At 40.7% G+C, this 20,948-nt stretch overlaps 1 long non-coding RNA gene across 1 annotated transcript in view; it reads right to left on the bottom strand.

Moving 5' to 3' along the window:
• The window catches only part of LOC132230126 (uncharacterized), a 463,598-nt gene that overhangs the window by 354,567 nt on the left and 88,083 nt on the right, over positions 1–20,948 (bottom strand). The gene's annotated exons all lie outside the window — the stretch shown is intronic.

The following is a 20,948-nucleotide window of genomic DNA, read 5'->3' as shown; positions in this document are numbered from 1 at the left end:
CTCTCTCCATATACAAATATAATCTAGGTCTAGATGGTTCTAACACTTCCCACACCATCTGGCATTTTTGTTGTTATTGTTAATCTCCACCCAAGTATATTTTTCCCATTTAGTTTTAGAGAGAGTGGAAGGGGAAAGAGAGGAAAACATCTATGTGAGAGACACATCGATTGGTTGCCTCCCACACAGACCCCTACTGAAGCTGGGGATCGAACCTGCAACCCAGGCACGTGCCCTTTACCAGGAATCAAACCTGCAACCCTTTGGTGAGCAGGCCTACACTCTAACCACTGAGCAAACACTGGCCAGGGCCATCTGGCATTTTTTAATGATGTTTTTCCTGCTACTCATTTTTTCTTTTTCAATTTGACAGGATGTAATTTCTCCCCATCATTTTAAGAAATGACCCAATGGCTTCACCCACTAAGACTATTTCTTTAGTTGGAAGTAAGTTTTCAAATATTAAATGGGGATATAAAATGAGGAAAGTGCTTTTAAAGAAAGATACGAACTCTTCCACTTCAAAATGAGTGTTGTCCCAAATAAAAAAGCTACCCCAGGCAACAATACACTCATTCCATTACTAAAAATTCCTCTGTGTCTCCTCTTTTGAAATTGCTTTAGGGCCTGTACCACTTGGTTTTCCAAAGCACTGTAGTTTTAATGTTAGCAAATGTTCATTGTTTGATTCAAGTTTTGGTCAACAGCCCAAAATTATCTGGTACCAAATCTGGTGAATGAGGTACATGATCAAGTTAATACAGTTTAAAGTAAGAGTAAAAAAAAAAGAAAAGAAAAAGAGATGTGACTATAAATACAAGTAACAAGTGATTTTCTTTATAAAGCTGGAAAAGTGTCTTTAAAGGCAACCCCGTCTCAGCACTGACAGCAAAGCTGGAATAAACGTTTAAGTTGGGAAAAGTCGTCTTTCAAGTGACCACACAAGGAACACAGTAATCTATTTAGTTGATTCTATTACTTCATGGTCACTCGAGTGTTAACGTTGTTTTAAAAATAATCAATGTTTTCAGAAGTATTTTGGAATGAGCTACTCCTGGTTAGTTTTGGCTAGATGAAGATTTAGACAACAAAGTCAGGAGCTATAATATATTAGCAGTTATAGTTCAGAGAAAAATGAGAATTTTCCATTATTTTTTTGAAGCCTGATAATGCAAAGAGCGAATCAGACAAAGGGTTTTCCTCGGAAATATTTTCTCCTTTTTCAATAAAGCACAAGTGAAATGTATGAGAGAAAAGATCTCTCTCCCAAAAGCAAATTAGAGAAAACGTAGGTCTTTGGAAGTTTAGGAAAGCATGTCTGCCTGCTGCGCAGCTGTCTTTCTGAATGTCCCCTCGTAATATCCCTTGTAATCCATACATGGCAGTCCCCTTAGATTCCACACATAATTAACACTCGGAAGAAATAAGACTAGTGAGCCTGAGGCTCTCTTAAATTTCATTTAAGAAATGCAGATTTCCATGTGGGTGACTTGGGAAGGGGAATGTAGGCCCCATTTCTCTTGCAGTATTCCCAGTCGCTGAATTCTACATGAATTTATAAAGATGTCCTCAGCCAGTCAAAAGGCATTTATTGATCATCCACTATGTGTAGGCACTGCGTCTAAGTGTTGAGGGAGCTGCAAAATGGTGTGAAACAAAATTCCAAGTCTCATTCATTTTATTGAGGTCACTACAAGTCCCAAATAATACCTAGGTATCAAGAGGGGAAGAAATGACTGAGGACTTGAAAGGCTAAAAAGAGGCTTGTCAGAGAGATGAGAAAGGAACCGTATTGAACAATCAATGGTTAAGATGCTGATGGCTAGGGTTGGGGTAAAGGAGAGAGTGTCTCAGACCAGCCATACAGATGGGCATTGTGTAGTCAGGACATCATGTAGTCCCACCCCAGGAGGTCTTCCAAGACAAGCTAAGGATGGAGCCCCTGGGAGGCTGCCGAAGGCCTGCTTGACATTTTGCATACATTTAGGGAGTTGATGACTATATTTCAGGCACCGTTTTAGGCATCGGGCTGATCATGGGAATCTGAGGGAAGTCATTTGATGGTTCCGTGTTCTCACTGAAGTAAAAGACAAAGCTATCAGAGGAGTTTGGGGAGTAAACGTTGGGGCTATTTATTTTGATTTTGAATAGCTCATAGTTGTATACAGTATCACATGCAAATGGTGTAAGAGGACAGAAGAAAAATATCTCCTCTTCCTCTGTCCGCCAGCTATCTGGTCCCCTTCTTGGGAGGCAGCAAGGCTCCTCTGTCAAGAAGGGCATAAAGGAAGCTTTAAGTTAATTAAGAAGACTAAGAATTGTTAGGGTGCCTACGTTTTTTTGATCCTGGGTTGTCGGTGGACCTTTTGCCCAGAGCAGCAATTTAGAGAGTGTTTAAATCTGTTCCTGTCTTGGTCATTACAAAATTTTACTTTTCCACATATTGCTGTCATATCTTCATTCTGCCTCTTTATAACATCAAAAATATTGTACAGTAACACTACACCCAACGCCTTAGCAGAGTCCTTCCTGGGCTGCTCAGAGCCTGGCATTGCTGGGCTGTGTTGCAGAGTTTTGGAAGCACGTGGGTGAGGACTGGTCTCCTCAGGCTGAGTCCCGGCCGCTCCCACCCAGGAGGGCCAGGAGAGGAAGGAGTTAGTTCTCAAGGAGTTCGTTACGATAGTTCAAGCGCAAATTTCTCCTTGTGGGAACCAGAACATGCGTGCAACCAGAGGAAGTTAGGAGCCCCCAAGCCTACATTCTATCTTATACTTTCATCTTGTCCTTATTAAAGAAGGTATTGAGGAGTGACTGGAAAAAACAGGGAAGGAAGCTGTTAGTTGAAATAAATGCCATGTACCTCTCTCTACAACTCACAACTGACAAAAAAAGAAAATCTGTGTACCTTTTTGCGGCCTGGTGGGCAGCTGGACAGATGTTCTGCCGATAAAAAACCACCCCTCTGGATAGTTTAACCAGGAAGGGATTAAGACGATTATTGGAAATGCTGAAGGTAAGACTCTAGGCCAGATGTTCTTGTATTTTTGTGACTGAAACTCATGGCTAGACATACATTTTCTATTATGACTCAGAATATACATACAGAAGTACTTGCACACACATAAAACTGAAATACAGCTGTATAAAACCAATTCACCTTTGCTAGGGGCAATGCACTTGAATATTTTTTCTCTTCCATTTTATTCTATACTATTCTATTCTGTTTGTTTAATTTTTCAAGCTTGTACCAACTCACTAAATAGATTTCATTACCTGTAGTTTGAAAAACATTGCTGTAGGCGGTGATCTCCCAGGCACAACCCCTGGACCCTGGACCCACCTGGCTGTGCCACCCCTGGGGAACCTGTTTCCATTGGCGAAGACACCGCTGAATCAGGAGGCCTCTGCCGGCTCAGGAAGCCGCAGCTCAGCTGCTGGCTTCAGAACCAGGCCACCTCCACCACAAACCGGCTGCTCTCACTTCAAGTTAAAGTCTCTTGAGTTTATCTGATTCTTGGAATCCTGCCTGCAAGGGACTCTGAGAAATGTAGTGTTTAGCTTTCTAGCCTCAGCAAGCAGTGAGGAGTTTAGAATGAAGATGGATGAAAGGTACTGAGCAAGCCAATACTTCTGCAAGGCTGAGGTGCCCGTTCCACACTTCCGATACCCCTAGACCTGTGGGCCCACCTTGATCCCTGATCTTTGCCGTGAGGATTCCTGAGCTCAGGTATTCCTGGGGTCCCTGCCTCTGTGGGAATCCAAGAACTCTGACTCCAACTACCAATGTTTAAGATTGAATTTCAGTTTTGAAAATGGTGGCATCACCTAGACTTGGGCTTTCAGAGAGTTGCGTTCTGCATTCACAAATCTTTTGGGAGACACTTATCAACTGCATTCTGTGTCCAGTGTGGTTATAGATGCTGCAATTCATAGTTAATCAACTCCTGATCTCTGCCCTCGAGGAACTTTCAGTCCGATGGGGGTGATAAACGAGTAAATCACATGAAAAATATTGTGTGACAAAGGTCAGCATGGGCTGGGCTCAGTCACAGGCTGCTAAGGGAACACAGAGGAGGAAGATTTGAAGGAGACTGTGCAATCACGGAGGGATTTTTGGAGGCGGTGACCCTTGAACTGAGTTTTCAAGGTCGAGGAGCCAGGGAGAAGAAAGAGCCAGTGCAGAACTCCTGGTGAGTGAAACAGAGATGTGCATGACGGACTCTGGACTGTTCCGCTTGGTCGAATAAAGTTCTTAAGAGGGAATATGGTGCTACATGAAGCTAGAGAAATAGGCAGGTACTAGTAGATAGATCCCAGACCATGCCTACTCTGCTAACTAAATAGCCAAAAATAATACCCCTGATTTACTTGAACACGGTAAGTTTCCTGCCTCCACTTTGCCATTGTTTTATGAGATTTCTAGGGTAGAACACACGGATTTAGTGTTTCTTCCTCATTTATCAAATACCCTGTATTCAGTACTGTTCATTATGTCGGGGAGGAGGTTGGGGAGGATAAAGCATGGTCATATATTATGATGCAAATATCACACTGAATGAACATCTGGAAATGGGTCATTTATAACATCACTATTATAGGTAAGTAAATGTTTTTTAGGGTCTCCTAGGGAACACATATCTATATACAGTTTTTAAAAATACTCTTAAAAGCATAAATAAATGACCCATTAGTAATTGTGTCCCTGTGATCAGTAAGAAGGTTTCTTCCTATACATTTACAGTTGACACTTAACAAAGATCTGCTCTGAGGCAGAACTCTTATAGGAGCATGATAATTTTAGGCTGACTCCTGTGCTGCAAACCACTCAGAAACTTTCTGCCAGCTCTGGAATAGACAGCAAGCAGGGTAATACTCATTTAATTCCTTTGCACAGTAATCTGATGGCTAAATATGCTTCAGAGATTCTTTTAGGACTAGCTGGGGAATGAAATCAATCAGAGTGCATGAATTACAAGAAAAGTGCTGTTGGTGTCAATTACCTAAGCTCTGTGGATGTTAAGTCTTCTAATTTCCAGTTAAATCAGTAATGTTACCAATCTCACTCTATTATTTTAAATAGGACTGTAGCTGCATTTGCTAGGAGTCGAATGAGGGCAGACAAATGTGAATAGTTAATGAGTCTCACCAAGTAATAGCAAGCTGAAGATGTCAATAACAGTTATAACAGGGCTCTCAAAGCCCCACCCTGACGTCTGCAAAAGGAGGTTTAAATCTGTTTGCTTTTTAAATTTGTTCCCCTTATTTTCTCTGAACGCATTTTGTACACAGCAGATGCCGAGCGAATATGAGTGCCCCTACTGCCATAGTGAGTCCCTATCTTCCCCCAAAGAGAATGACCCTGAGTTGGTACAGGAAGTCTTGGCTGCACTTTCCCTCGTAATCTACCCACCCCCACTGCTTGCGGCTACATTTCACTGACTCATAATTTCCAAGTATGATCAGCATGTTGACAGGAAAGATACAGTCACTGGGCAGAGCAGCAGCCCTAGAAGCTGGCCAAGGCCTATCCAATAACCTCTGCCACCATTGATGGCAAAACAGAAATAAGGACACAACAACAACAACAACACCAAAACCTAGAGTACAAGAGCGTTTGAGTGTTAAACCCTTGCTATTTTGTTGCTTCCTCAGCACACTGCACACCTTCCATGACTCACGCAACTAAATGGGGAGGGGGAGAGGGGTTGGCTTTCCTTAGTGATTGGCTATCGTTCACTTCCTCTTCTCCCAAAATAATAAAATTAGCCAATGCCATATCACACTAAATAATATTCCAGGAATCAAACTGGCTGGGAGCCAAGGTGCAACTGAGGTTTATATAGACGTGGATATCATGTACCATATGGTCAGGCTGGGTCTTGCATGCATTGCAGTCCTGTTGGGAAGCATTCTTTCAAATGGCACATCAACTCAGCCCGTCCTTTTTAAACATAACTCTGCCCTCTAATTTCCTTGGTAAAGTCTTATCTCCTTTGATGAGTCAGAGAAATTCAACTTTCTAAATCGCCCCATTTTTTTTTTCAATTTGCATTCTTCTGTTTGTTAGCATCTTGCAAATGTAAAAGTTCCTACAGTTCTCTAAATCCATTCGCAAGCTCCCCTTTATTTCCAATTACACTCACAGAATGTTTGATGAATGGAGAGGAATCCTCGGACAAAGGATAACTATTAATGAGTCCATTGTGAACCAGCCAGAAGAACTAAATGGCTACATTTTAAATACATTAAGAACTGGTGAAGAGTTCAAGTAAAGTCAGACCTTAAGTCACTTGATCAGTTTGCTACTTGCCCAAATACATTCTCAAAAAAGAGACGTTTTATTTAGTGCTATGGGAATTAAATGTAAAAATAAATGGATGAATGGGAAAAGATGGGCTAGGAGAAAGGCAGCTCAGATCAACTCTATATAACTTGTCATTTCATAAAATTAAAGAGAATTAAGAACAAGGAAACTGGCAGGTCTCCCTGTATATATTTCACAGGTCCACAAAAAACAAAACCAAAACACACACACACAGCAATCCTATATGTGATTGGTCTGTCTTGCATCATGAGTGAAGACAATAAACTTAGACCTATGATGCTCCTTCTGCTGTATCCAATTGGGGCGATACGGAAAGGAACAAACTCAATTTTCACACATGGGAACTGGGTCACAGAGAAACCAAGGAGCTGTGGGAAGACATAGGACTCTTTCATAGTTGACTGGAAACAGGTCCCCCTTGTCCAAAGCCCCTGCAAGACTCCACAGAGCTCCTAGCCCAGCCATATCTGGCTTCCTTTACAGATTAGAAGGTCCTTACATGCTGATTAATTATATATTTTCAACCTCCCTGACTGTAAATGAGATTAGAACATTTGTATGTTGGGAAATTCAGTGGTGTATCATGTGATAGCCAGAAGAGAAATGTGCTTATGATAAAATCCACTCTGACACAAATAACTCAGCAAGCCATTGAGGAAGGCCAGGTCTGCACATATTGTGAGGTTATTATTAGCCAAGACTCCAGCTATGTTTACATTTCCAGTAAGGGGCAAGGAAAGAAGACACTAAATTCCTCAAGTAAGATTTACCTACTGCATAATCTTTCACCCAGAAATTGAGTTATTTCCTGCATCAATACAAAAATGTCTATTTTTTCAAAATGATCTTTCCAGAAACATGTCTTATCAAAGAATATTATAAAACTTTCCAACATTAAAAAATGCCCTGGTAGAATCATCACAGGCTTTTTTGAATGGACAAAAAAATAAAAATAAAAATAAAAACTTCTTACATTGAAAAGCTTGTACTTATTTTCAGGAACTATTATTGTTGTTGTTGTTATTTTATCCTTATGATCATATGAAAATCATTCAAAAATTTCAGATGGGTTAAACAGGTCTCAGATTGTGGCAGCCTGAATGGGCTTTCACTTGGATTGACAAAGAAGGGGAAGAGGAAGGGTGGGAAGGAAAGCCTGGTTACTCTGAACTGCTTTCCTGCTAGAAACTCAGCCAGCTTTGCACAGACTCAGCTCGTTCTGCCCTGGGCCTTCCCCATGGAAGCCACACATATGAGTATGCATTTCTAAAGGATAGCAACATTACTGCTGGACATTAATCATGTGCCTGCCACAAACCAAATCCCAGCCTGAGCCCCTTCTCCCTCCAACAGCTCTGAGAGCAGGTCCCATTGTTATTGCCCTTTTACAGATAAAGAATCTGAGGCTTAGAGAGGGGGTAAACTTGCCCAGGGCCCATGGATGGTAAAGTTAAGCTTCAATCCAGGCAGTCTGATTCCTACAGACTACTGGATGTCAAATGACATAGCCTCAAAATAGTAGTAATTTTGGTGGTTGTTTTTTCAATGTAAAGAGGCTTGATTGGATTGTGTAGCTACTGAGGCCATCTGCCCCATCAATGTGACTTAACAGTTTCAACAATTTGAAGATTATATTATTTATATAATGTTGCCTCCTGAAACAAAGGAACCCATGAAGCTCAATAAATAAAATAAAAGTTTATTTATTGTGCATGTCAGGGTCCATTGAAGACACAGTCATTGAGGGACCCAGGCTCCTTCCATATTGTAGCTCGTGCCTCCCCTTGATCCTTGGAGTCCTCGGAGGTCAAAGAGTGGATGGGAAAAGAATGGAATGGTGAATAGGTAGACCAGGACAGTTCATATTCCATTCACCCAAATTCAGTCAAAGGTGACACCTAACTGCAAAAGTGACTGAGAAATGGAGTCTAACTGTGGCCTGAAAAGGAGCAGAAAACATGGATATTGGGGATCATTAGCAGGCTTTGCTTCAGGAACCAATATCTTCACTGGATTCTCTATTTAATTCTTTCTCCACAGAAGGACATATAATCCACTTATTTCTGAGCATTGTGGTGTGTACTCAGAGCCATTGCTTTGCACCCACCCTCAATATCCTGGAAACACCTTTTCTGATTCTCATTAGTTGTTGTGCCTTCAGCTTGCATGGAGGAACATAATGAAAAATAGCTGTATGAAATTCACTGCTATAGCTACTGAGAGGATGTTATTAAGGAAAGAAATTTCCGGTCTTAGTATGAGTAAACACCATGCTTCTCTTGAATTGAGTTTCTTAATCATATGAATATTCTGAATCTTATAATACATCATCTATCCTACTTTGCTGAGGCCACTAAGAAACTCAGAGCCAAAGCTGACACCCTTTTCCAGATACTGAATAGAAACTTTATGGTATTTATTTCTGTGTATAAATTTTATCTATTTTTATTATTTTCCTATCAAAAACAAAACAATTTTCCCTTCACTCTTACTGATCCTATTGTTTATTTTATAATTTGCATTTTATATGTAAAGAGAGAACCATGTGTGTCAAGATGGGTAAAGCACATGAATTTGGCCATATTTGCAATTTGGGAATCTATACTAAATTCCAGCTTAGTTATGGGGGTTATTCAGAAAGACAAATGTGATAGATCCTTCCCCGCTGTCACGCTGCCTCAGTGCACAGGAAACCCTACAAGCAGCTGACCCTCCACGCTGATCTCAGGCCGAAAGCATTCTTGGTGGTGTCCCCACAAAGTCTTAGAGGTGAAAAGTGCTCAGTGTAGAATGTGTGACAAAACTGCTCTCTTAGGGCCTTTGCTTAATGAGGACCTGTGGTAATAGTGTCAGAATTAACCATGTGCTTATCTATAGGGACTAACCAGCTGAGTGACCTTGAACAGGCACTTAACCTCTCTGGGCTTCTCATGTCTCTTTTTCTAAAATAAAAGGCATTGGACCATTGGATTAGATCGTCATTAAAGCCTTTTCTTGCACAATAAATGTGTGAATTCTTCATAAAAATTAAAATAATTATCATTTCAAAAATTCCTCCAAGCATTTTAGAAATAAATGACTATGAATAGAAAAAAGGGGTCAAAGGGCAACCCGAATGGTGAAGCAGGCTAGCAGTAATGATATTTAGAAACCACCGTGGTAAAATGTAGCTGCTTATCTTTATTCTGTGAACAGCAGGAGTCACAGTTCCACTATATAGAGGTGAAAGGTTGTATAGACAGGATGTATTAATTTGACTTGGAATTTGGCTGGGGCACCTGGACAGTTAATCCATCTCTTGGCTTTAGAAATCTGATACTACTCTAAGAACACCGTTGCAGAATTCACAGGGCAAGCTGGACCTAGGAATTGGCTTGCTCCATTGGTGGGCTATGAAGGGCCCACCCATGTACAACCCAGCACATCCCAGAGTCCCAGAAACCATCCCAGCTTCCTATTGCCCAAGTGAACATGAACAATGTGAAGAATCTTTCAACTGTAATTCAGGAAGACTGAGAATCTGCCACGGTGAGTCTTTGCTTGCAGTTCAGGACCTTGTGCTAAAAATGCATTTTATGGTGAAACAAGAGATTAGCTAATCTTTCAGGCTAACAGAGGGCCAGCTACAAATGCTTCCTGTGTGTATTGTGAAACTCTGAGATGACAGAGAAGTTCCTCGTTGCTCTCTGAATTTCCCTTCCCCCATGACTTCCATTGGTCACACAAGTCATTGTCTGTGGTAAGCTGCCCAGGGTGTGATGTTGTAATTTTTCTTGGTTCATACTTCTAAATTAAATCTGCTTGAAAAAAAAAAAAAAAAAAGACTGAAAAAAAAAGATACCAATCTTGTCTTGAATCACAGAGGAGTTTTCTTATTTTTCTTCCTCTATTGGCTAGCCTTATTTTTTTGTTATCAAATTCATTCTTTGGATACTCAAGGGCCAAAATGAAAAGAAAAAGTTTTTCAAAAACAAACCAAAAAAAAAACCCCAAAACACTGAAACACAACACCATAGAAACTGAGTCCTTAAGCAATAAGCACTCAGACACTTGTGGTTTGATACCCAAGCACTGACAGAAAGCACAGGCTGCCACCGTTAAGTTTAAATTTCCGATAGGCGGCCAAGACCAACGATTCCCTTTGATGAAAAAACGTTAATACTATTTTCTTTGACTCATAGTGTGTGCATTTAATATTCTTTTTGGCCTTACTTAGAAGGGAGTTTTTCTTTCTTCCTTTTTTTTAAGGGTAAAGTCATGGGAATTTCTTAACCGCATTGTTCCACTTCGTATCTTCTTCTTTCTCTTCAGATTTTATTTTCATTGCAGACCAGAGTGACGATATTATATGGTAGCCTATGGGAACCAAGGAAAACCTGACCAGCAGCAATTCTAGCCAAGCATGTACCTGTTAAGTACCAGGGTCTCAGTTAGATGTTACTGACTAGCAAAAGTCTAGGCCTAAAACATCTATCCTCTTAAAATGATTATTATTATTATCATTATTATTATTATTATTATTTAAACACATCCACAAGATGTCTGGCATAAAAGAGTAGATGACTTACCTTTGTGGAGTAAAAAGAGAAACTATAAATATATACTTGTATTTACTTGTATTTGAATACAAATATTGGAAAGATACACAAAAATTAATAAATTGGCTTCTTGAATAAAATAGAGTGGATGTTGGAGTGTCTGCCAATGATGAGTTGCTGATTTTACCTGACCTCTTTCTTTATTTTTTCAATAATAAATCTATTGTCATGCATTTAATTAAAAAGACTGAACCACCAAAAAACTCAGACTGAAAATATGCTCACTCACTCTCCCCAACAGCATATGGTTGTTTCTCAATAGTTTCATTAGTGCCATGAAAATTAAAAAATGATACTGTATGAGGATAATATTTGAAGTTTATCACCTTACCAGCAGAGAAATCTCAGTCTACTAGTACCTCAGTTCACAGACACTCACCAGACAGCAAAGCAAGCATGGAGTTTCAAAACTGAGAAAGTTAAAGCCTCATAAGAAAAGTCTGTAGCCACAGCTTTCTGAGTCCTGGTTACATATCTCATTTCTTAAATCAGATTTCTCCCAGAACTCATCTCTCACCAAAGTTCCTGTTTGATTCCCCTCTGGTTTCTGTGTTTGTGAAAGCACTTCAGTGATCAAGAGGTAGAAAGGCTGCACTGGTTAAAACGCAGATTGAAGTCTTGGCCAGGTGGCTCAGTTGGTTAGAGCATCATCCCGCTATACCAAGGTTATGGGTTCAATCTCTGGTCAGGGCTCATACAAGAAGCAACCAATGAATGCATAAATAAGCGAAAAAACAAATTAATGTCTCTCTCTCTTCTCTCTCTCTAAAATCGATCAATCAACCAATCAATAAAATACTGATTAAGTCAGGAATTCCTGCCCCTCAGCTGGCTGGAGCTGGAAGAGTTAACTGAGCCCTAGAGTTCTGTGTAGACCCTCAAGACTAAAGGGTAAGAGGCCAGGTTTCAGTCGAAATGTTTAGAAGCGGCATACCACACAGCTGGAAACAAAGGCTGAGCTATTTTGTGGGGAATTTGAATTATGTGTACAGCCAATCAGGAGCAATAAATGGATTTGTGTCCAGTGATGATAACTCCTGGTCGTTACAGATAGATTTACAGCTTATTCAACATTTCCTATCCATTCTCTCTCACTGAGCCCCATGCAGCTCTGTGCTGCAAACAGTGCTGCTGCTTTCCATGCCATTTTACAGATAAGAGCTCCATGGGTTGGGAGGTGAAATAGTTTGTCCCTTTGAAACAGATACGTTGGGTGAGCTGGGGCTCACACTTAGGTCGCCTGAGTGGGTTTCCACTGAGCAAGCTGCCTCGGGTCCTCAAATCTAGTCACTCGATTCAGGAATTCACCCACTTAGCCGACTTTCCACTGGATAAACCTAAGAGCCTTAGCAATCTAATACTGAACTTCTATTAGGCCCTTTGCATTGTACTGAAACAAGACAATTTCCCATCATTACCAAAGTTCTAACAGTGATGAAATTTATCTCATTCTCTCTCCTGCCTGTGTTCTCTTTTCATTTTTTCCCCATCGATTTTATAATTGAGATCGGATTAGAAATTAGAAGAAGGTTGAAACTAAACCTCTGACGAAGGTGTGGAGGATGGAATCCAGCCCTGCATTTCTCAGCCTGTGAGTGAAAATCTGACAACAGGAGCAGTGTTTCACTGTGTTGTGCGCAGTCATTTTATTTTCCTGAAAACATTTGCCCTTGCTACAAGTGGATTAGAGGTTAGAATGCCGGATTGGCAGGCAGGATTTGTGGTTTCTATTATTAGCCCTGCCACAGTTTTATCACACAAGGGTGAGCGCTAAGCAGTGTGGTTTATTGGAGAGAGAACTTGATTGCAAGATGGCACTGGCCCTCCTGTGAATGAGAGGTGGTGAGCGCCCAGCTGAGCGTCAGCAAGGGTCAGGGTACAGAGCACAGCGTGAGAGCCCTCCGTCACTGAATGTATAAATATGTACGCGATTCACTGCTGTACAGCAGGATCCTATTAGGCCTCTCTCCTACTCAAGGAAGGGGGAAGGACCCGAGGATTGCTTTCCCAATGTGCTCTGGGGACTGTGCCCAAACCAATACATTTCCATCCACTGATTGTGTGTGCGTGTGTGTGTGTCTGTGTGTGTCCGGAACACTACAGCTGTTTGGAGAAGCAGGGATAGGGTGATGGTGGTATGTTTTCACTTGATCTTAGCCAAAAGGCCGAGAAGCGATAGGGTGATGGTGGTATGTTTTCAGATGATCGCTGCTGTTTTCTTGACTTCAAATATCGTAATTCAGGCTGAACCAAAGACTTTAGGTAGAGAAAGGGAGAAAGGAATCTTGCGTACACCCTGAACTCTGAGAGATCTGTAATTGCCCTCTGAACTTAAAGGGATAAATTAAATCGAATGTGTTCGAAACTCATTGTGTCAGCCCTTCCCCTGCATTGCTTCCAGAGTTCCCAATGCTGCTGAGAGCACCCGTAGACACCTATGCTCGGTCCTCATCCAACAGCCCCAGGACCCAGTCTGACCTTAGGCAGAAGAGACAAATAACTTTGACCCCACATTCTGAGTCTAAGCACAGGGGGCTTACTTTTCTGGTCCCAACCCATTTGATGACTGTGTTTTTGCCTTCTTCTCCGCAAATAAAGCTCTGTGTGCCCTAGCTGGTTTGGTTCAGTGCATAGAGCGTTGGCCTGCAGACTGAAGGGTCTCAGGTTCAATTCTAGTCAGGGACACGTGCCGGGATTGCGGGCTTGGTCCCCAGTGTGGGGTGTGCAGGAGGGAGCCAATCAATGATTCTCTCTCATCACTGATGTTTCTGTCTCTCTCTCTGTCACCCTTCCTCTCTGAAATCAATAAAAATATATTTAAAAAATAAAATAAAGCTCCGTGTGACTACTCTACTTGCTAACTCAGTCCCTCTGGAAATACATGTAATGAACTCAAAGTAACTCATTTTATGCAATCATTTACCCAGTCAAGAAATACATGTGCACGTTTATTATGTGCCAAACACTGTGCTAAGCCTGAGAATAGAGTAGCAAGAACACAACAAGACAAAAATGCATGGGGTCTGCCTAATGAGAGATAGGGTCCAAAAAAATCACACAAGTAGGTACATAATTACAATCTGTGTAAGTGATGGGAAGGCAGAAGTCAAGATGCTCTAAGAGCACTGAAACCCCAGCCACATGGTAGAGACCTGGCATCTGAAGATAAACACTCCCTCCTGGACTTTGGGATATTGCCCACTCTCTGGGTCTCCATTCTTGGGTTCCTCACACTTGGGAGGTATTCTTGCTCTAGAACTGGACCTCGTCTTGAAACAAGCAGGGAGCCACCCTCCACCCCTTACGAAGGTAGGGCCCATCATTATTACATCCATTCCAGTTCCATTGGACCACAATGACATCGTCTGAACTTAATGATGAGATTCTTCGCAGCTAGCCCTAATGTGAGAAAAAGTATTCATTCTTTTCCAAAGATAAATTTTTAAAGCAAAACTAGTCCTAAATTTGTGGAAATGGAACAGAGGTGCCCAAGGAAAGCTGCACAAGTCCTGAGCAGCACAGGACTGATGCTCAGTTGCTCTCCTTTCTGCTCCCCCTTTAAGATGCATAGGTGTCAGGACAGAAGGTCTGTGCCCCTCCAAAATTCATAGGTTGAAATCCTTACTCATGTTGTGCTAGTATTTGGAGATAGGCCTTGGGAGGTAAGTAGGTTTACATGAGGCCATGAGTGGGGAGTCCCATATGGGGCTAGTGCCTTTACAAGCGAAAGAAACCGAATCTCTCTCTCTCTCTCTCTCTCTCTCTCTCTCTCTCTCTCTCTCTCTTTCTCCCTTTCTCTCTCTCTTCCTCTCTCCCTACTATGTGAGGACACAGTGAGAAGGGCACCTGCAAGCCAGGAAGAGGACTCTCACTAGACACTGACTCTCCCTGCACCTTGACTTTGACTTACCAGCCTCTAGAACTGAGAAACACATGCCTGTTGTTTAAGCCACCTGGTCGGCAGTGTTTGGTTCTGGCAACCCAAGCTGACTAAGACCATGGGGCACTCAGAAGGCACTGCTCTGAGCGGCAGGAAATCTGGGCCCGAGCTTGACCACTCACCTTGCCTCCTTGTCAGGCTCTGGAGGTCACTGAGAAGGTGTGATTCTCTTAGTTTTAGGGAGCATCTCAGTTGTGAAGTGAGAGTGTCTGCCAGCACATTTATGGATTTTTTTTTTAAGCTAAAAGTTTAGGGGTTTGTTTTCTAGGCCGTGTCAAAAAGTTGCTTCTCTGTTAGTACTACTATGTCCAAATGCTTGTACATTATCTGTGACAGCCAAGCATCCTGCCACTCCAAGTCATCCACTCCGGTTCTTGGATACCAAGCAGGGAAAACAGGGAGAGGAGGAATAACACTAAATATGGAATGAAGTGGGCACAGAAAGGGAGAGAGCCCGAAAATATATGACTGTGTATAGAGTTCTGAATACATTTTTACCTTGAGTTTCCTGCTTGTATTAATAACATTGTATCCAATTTTAAATAATATTTAATGGATGACGGTGATGGGTCAGGCACTTGTGTAGGATCTGGAAATGAAATGATAAACAAGGTTGTCATGGTTTCAACCTTCAAAGAGCAGCATATAAATCCAATAGGGTATATTCAACCCCAAAGGCAGAATCCAGGAGGGCATCCAACCCAGACAGGGGAAATAGAGACAGTCCCAGCATAGAAGCAGGGATATCTCAGTTGAGGTTGTTGCTACCTACTTACATCTTTTGTAATGGTAGCTGAATGACATGAGGTTGATAGGCCATAATTTACTCAAGCACTCTCGGTTGTAGGAAATTTAGAGCTCGCTCTCGTTCTCTCCCCTTTATAAATAATAATGTTATTAACCACCCTAGCAAATCATTTGCCACACTAGTGGGTCTCATTGCTATTTATCAAATGAGCTGGGCTCATGCTTACATAGTTTATCTAGAAGGAGAACTCTCTCATCTCTAAAGTTCAATAAAATGCAACCATGTGTAGGTGATTCACTTTGCAGATTGCAGACAGGCAATAACACTTATTACTGGACCACTTCTGACACATAACCTGACAGATATTTCTTCCTTTTAGTAATCAGTAATATACAAGAAGAAAGCCCAATTATGATAGTAAATTTTCATAGGGTTTCAAGAAAAAAAAATTTAATGCATTCTAAGGTCAAATATAAATGATTTTGGATCAGCTTTATTTTTAAAAGTATCTGTGCTGTTGTTCATTGAGTAGAAATGGTTTGGGTATTATCTGTGGTTTCTGTTATCTATGCTTTTTCTCTACAGGGACATATAGTAATGGAAAGTTGAGTACAGACTTTACAATTATGTTTTTTAATTGATCAAATCATCTTAGAGTTGCTTTGTAAAGCTTAATTAATGCTTCTCAACTGGTTTAAGATCTTATTAAAGGCATGGGAAAATGTTTTTATTCTGAATTCCGATCTATAAGACTTCCACATTATACCTGCAAAGAATGTGAGATTTCTTTTATTTTGAAAGCTGCTAGCGCAAAATAGGGAAGGAAAGAATTGAAATGATCGTCTCCAAAATAAAACATAAATGATGAAATCTCCACTTGGCTCCTTTGTGTAGTGCATTGCCTGGGAGAATCATCTTTGTCTTCAAAGCTCCTGTAATTTACATCTCAGAATTCACAATGCCCAGAATCATTGTGTGGCATGCTTGCCAGAAGATGACCTTCAACACTCAATCAGAGAAGTTTCATATGCAATTTACTCAATGCCTGTAAGCGTAAAAGGGGGGGAAAGTAATGCTAAAGTACTCTTTCTGGATCCTATGTAAGTTTCCACTTACATTGCTACATGTCAAATAAAGAGATTCTAATTCCTTTGTTAATAACGGTCTCCTTAAACCAATGGAATGCATAGTCTTCATCAATAAACTAATTTGGCTAGATTTGATTATGAAGAAGAAACCATGTAACTTTTTTAATTATTTGAAAAACAGATCATTCTTCTGCTGGAAAAGATAAAAATTGTAACAATAACAACTCCCCTTATTCATTCTATTCAAGATAAAAGCATTTGTTGAAATGTTAGCCAACTACTTTGTTTCTGTCATCTTCTTCTTTTGTATTTAAGACATTCTGTGGAATAATTGTGGGGTTTTTTTTAAATGACAAGAATATAATCTTTTGTAAGAAAAAAAAATCTTGGCTAAAGTCCATTTGCAATGTAGATACAGCAGTAGAAAAGACTTTTTAAAAGTTAATAAAAAACTGAATTGCTAAAAGTGATTAAAAATCATGATGGTACCATCAACAAAATAACAAGAAAGCCCACTGTATGGGGGGACATATTTGCCAATGTTACCTCCGATAAGTGTTTAATCTCCAACATTTACAGGGAACTCATACAACTTAACAAAAGGAAAATAAACAACCTAATCAAAAAATGGGCAACGGACCTAAATAGACACTTTTCGAAAGAGGACATAAGGAAGGCCAGGAGATATATGAAAACATGCTCAAAGTCACTAATCATCCGAGAGATGCAAATCAAAATGACAATGCAGTACCATCTCACACCTGTCAGAATGGCTATCATCAACAAATCAACAAACAACAAGTGCTGGAGAGGATGTGGGGAAAAAGGAACCCTCATGCACTGCTGGTGGGAATGCAGACTGGTGCAGCCACTGTGGAAGACAGTATAGAATTTCCTCAAAAAACTAAATATGAAACTCCCATTTGACCCAGTGATCCCACTTTTAGGAATATATCCCAAGAAGCCAGAAACACCAATCAGAAAGGATATATGCACCCCTATGTTCATAGCAGCACAATTCACCATAGCTAAGATTTGGAAACAGCCTAAGTGCCCATCAGTAGATGAGTGGATTAAAAACTGTGATACATCTACACAATGGAATACTATGCTGCTATAAAAAAGAAGGAACTCCTACCATTGCAACAGCATGGATGGAATTGGAGAGTATTATGCTAAGCGAAATAAGCCAGTCAGAGAAAGATAAATATCACATGATCTCACTATTTGTTCATTATAAGAAACAACATAAACTGATAAACAAAAACAGATTCAGAGACAGAGAAGCATCGATCAGATGCTCAAACCTCAGAGGGGAACGTAGGGGAGGGTGGGGGTAAGGGGGAGACATCAACCGAAGGACTTGTATGCATGCATATAAACCTAACCAATGGACACAGACACCAGGGGGGTGAGGGCATGATGGTGGGGGGGGGGGGGCCACTGGGAGGTAATGGGGGGATAAGGACACATATGTAATACCTTAATTAATAAAGAAAAAAATCATGATGGTGATTCAGAAATACTAAATAGGAACATTTTTAAAAATACTTAGTACCCAAAAGACCTTCTTAGGTCAAACTGTTTATTATTTGGAATACTATCCCACACTACCACCAGCACCTGTTCTCTTTAAGACCCATCTCAAATGGCCCTTTCCTGCATATTTTTCTCTCTTTTTTGAGAGGGGGGGGGCAAACCTAGACAGAGTTAGTCACTCCCTTTTGAGTCCTAGGCCATCCCCTGAGGGCTAGACATACCAAGACAAGAAGGAAACCGACTCTGTTGCACCCCTGAAATGGGGGGAAGGCAATAATTAGATAAACTACAGTCCAACAGAGAAAATATCATGACAGCAACATACTCAAATGGGCTCTAGGTAGAAACAGAACATGTATTTATAGTTTTGATGTTCCCACAGTACTTGATCCATACTTCTCCCATACCAGTTTATTTGTGTTCAGGTCAATCTCCACACTAAATCAAGAGTTCCTCCATGAATTCAAAAATGCCCATGTCGTTTCCTCTCTGTGCTAGGCATCGTGTTGGCCCAGCAAATATCCCCTGGTTTCTGATCTAAAAGGAACCCCCGTCCTTCTGTAGGCAGAGCCCAGCACAAGCCTAACAAACATATGATAGGAGTCTCATGAATTTTTGTTGAATATACAAATAATGAATTCCTGGATGAATTTGTAGGGACAATCAGGAGCGACTTCGGGAAGGAGAATGCAAAAACATGCACACTTGCATTTAACTGGGCTTGCCTCAGGAAGTGGAGGTGGAAGTTGATGCATAATTGGGTGCAGGGAACCTGCTTTCTTACATTGTCTTTCTCAATACTGTACCTACAACTTATCAGTCACTGAGGAAAATCCAACATTTGCAACTCCCAAATATTGATAACAATGACAGAAAATTGAAGCAAAGTAAAGGATCGGGAAACTGTTCGCATGAGTTACTGTGCAAAGAACTCCTGTTCTCAGAGCGTTAGCATGAAAAAAATGAGAATTTAAATAATTGTAGGAAAATGTTTATAGCAGCCTCAGTCATAGCAGTAGAAAACAAGAAATAACCCAAATATCCACCCACAGGATGATGGACACATTATAGTGTCTACATACCAAAATAAAAAGAAATAAACTTCTGGTGTGACGCAACAACATGCAAGACACTCAAAAAAAAAGGTGATGTTGAGTGAAAAATGCCAGACACAACACAGTTTATATGGGTTGATTAAATCCATATGAAGTTCCAGAAAAGGTAAAGCTAATCCTTGCTGATAGAACAGTGGTTACCAGGGGAGGTGGAAGAGGAAATGACTGGGAATCATTTTTGGGAGCTTTTTGGGATGATGGAAATGCTCTATACCTTGTTTTGAACAGTGATCATGGGTGTATAACATTGTCAAAATTCACTAAACTGAATGCTTAAAACCAGTGCATTGTATGTAAATCATACCACATTAATAATAATAAAAAAAACCTTAGGAATATCCTAATTACTGTTTTATTTTCAGAATTTTTATTTAAAATGTAATCTTAGAATCCTCATCTTTCATTTTTCAGGTTTTTAAGCATGCTTCTTTTTATTTTTTTTAAATTTTATTTTATTGTTTAAAGTATTACAGATAGTAGTACATATGTCTCCTTCCCCCCCACCCCCCATTGACCTTCCCCTGGCCTCCCCTACCCTCTGGCACATGCCCTCACCCCTCACCTCCCCCCTCCCCAACCGCCCAGTGTCTTGTGTCCATTGGTTATGCTTATATGCATGCATACAAGTCCTTTGGTTGATTCTTACCTCCACCCCAACACTCCCCGGCCTTCCCACTGTAATTTGACAGTCTGTTCAATGCTTCTCTGCCTCTGTATCAATCTTTTTGTTCATCAGGTTATAATGTTCTTTATTTTCCACAAATGAGTGAGATCATGTGGTGTTTTCTTTCATTGACTGGCTTATTTCACTTAGCATAATGCTCTCCAGTTCCATCCATGCTGCTGCAAATGGTAAGAATTCCTTCTTTTTTATAGCAGCGTAGTATTCCATTGTGTAGATGTACCATTGTTTTCTAATCCACTCATCTGTTAATGGACATTTAGGCTGTTTCCAAATCTTGGCTATTGTAAATTGTGCTGCTATGAACATAGAGTTTAAGCATGCTTCTTTAAGTCTGTATTATTTGTGCAAATTATAACATGATATGTGTATTTATGGATCAAATGTTTAGTGCAGATAAGATATGGCACTAGCCCTAGCTTGTTTGGCTCAGTGGATAGAGAGTTGGCCTGTAGACTAAAAGGTCCCAGGTTCGATTCCAGTCATGGGCACATACTCAGGTTGTGGGCTCAATCCCCAGTAGGGGGCATGCAGGAGGCAGCCAATCAATGATTTTCTCTCATCATTGATGTTTCTATCTCTCTCTCCCCTCTCCCTTCCTCTCTGAAATCAATAAAAATATATCCTATATAATAAAGAGCTAATATGCTAATTAGACTAGACAACAGAATGACCTTCCAGAATGACCAGTGGGCGGGGCCATGGGGCCACAAGGCAGCCAGGGCTGAGAGGGCAGAGGCAGCTGGGGCTGCAAGGGCTGAGCCCCTTGCATGAATTTCATGCATTGGGCCTCTAGCATATATATAAAAAGATATGGCACTAAACTAATGATAGAGCCTTTTGCCCAATCAGCCTCTACTCAAAAATTAGTAGAACTTCATATGATGTATTTCTTTGTTGTGAATTAGTTCAC

This window comes from Myotis daubentonii, chromosome 3 (assembly GCF_963259705.1).
Source record: "Myotis daubentonii chromosome 3, mMyoDau2.1, whole genome shotgun sequence".
In the NCBI taxonomy this organism is placed as follows: Eukaryota; Metazoa; Chordata; class Mammalia; order Chiroptera; family Vespertilionidae; genus Myotis; species Myotis daubentonii.
Note: the sequence above shows the minus strand (reverse complement) of the source record. Positions and strands in the feature narration are given on the sequence as shown.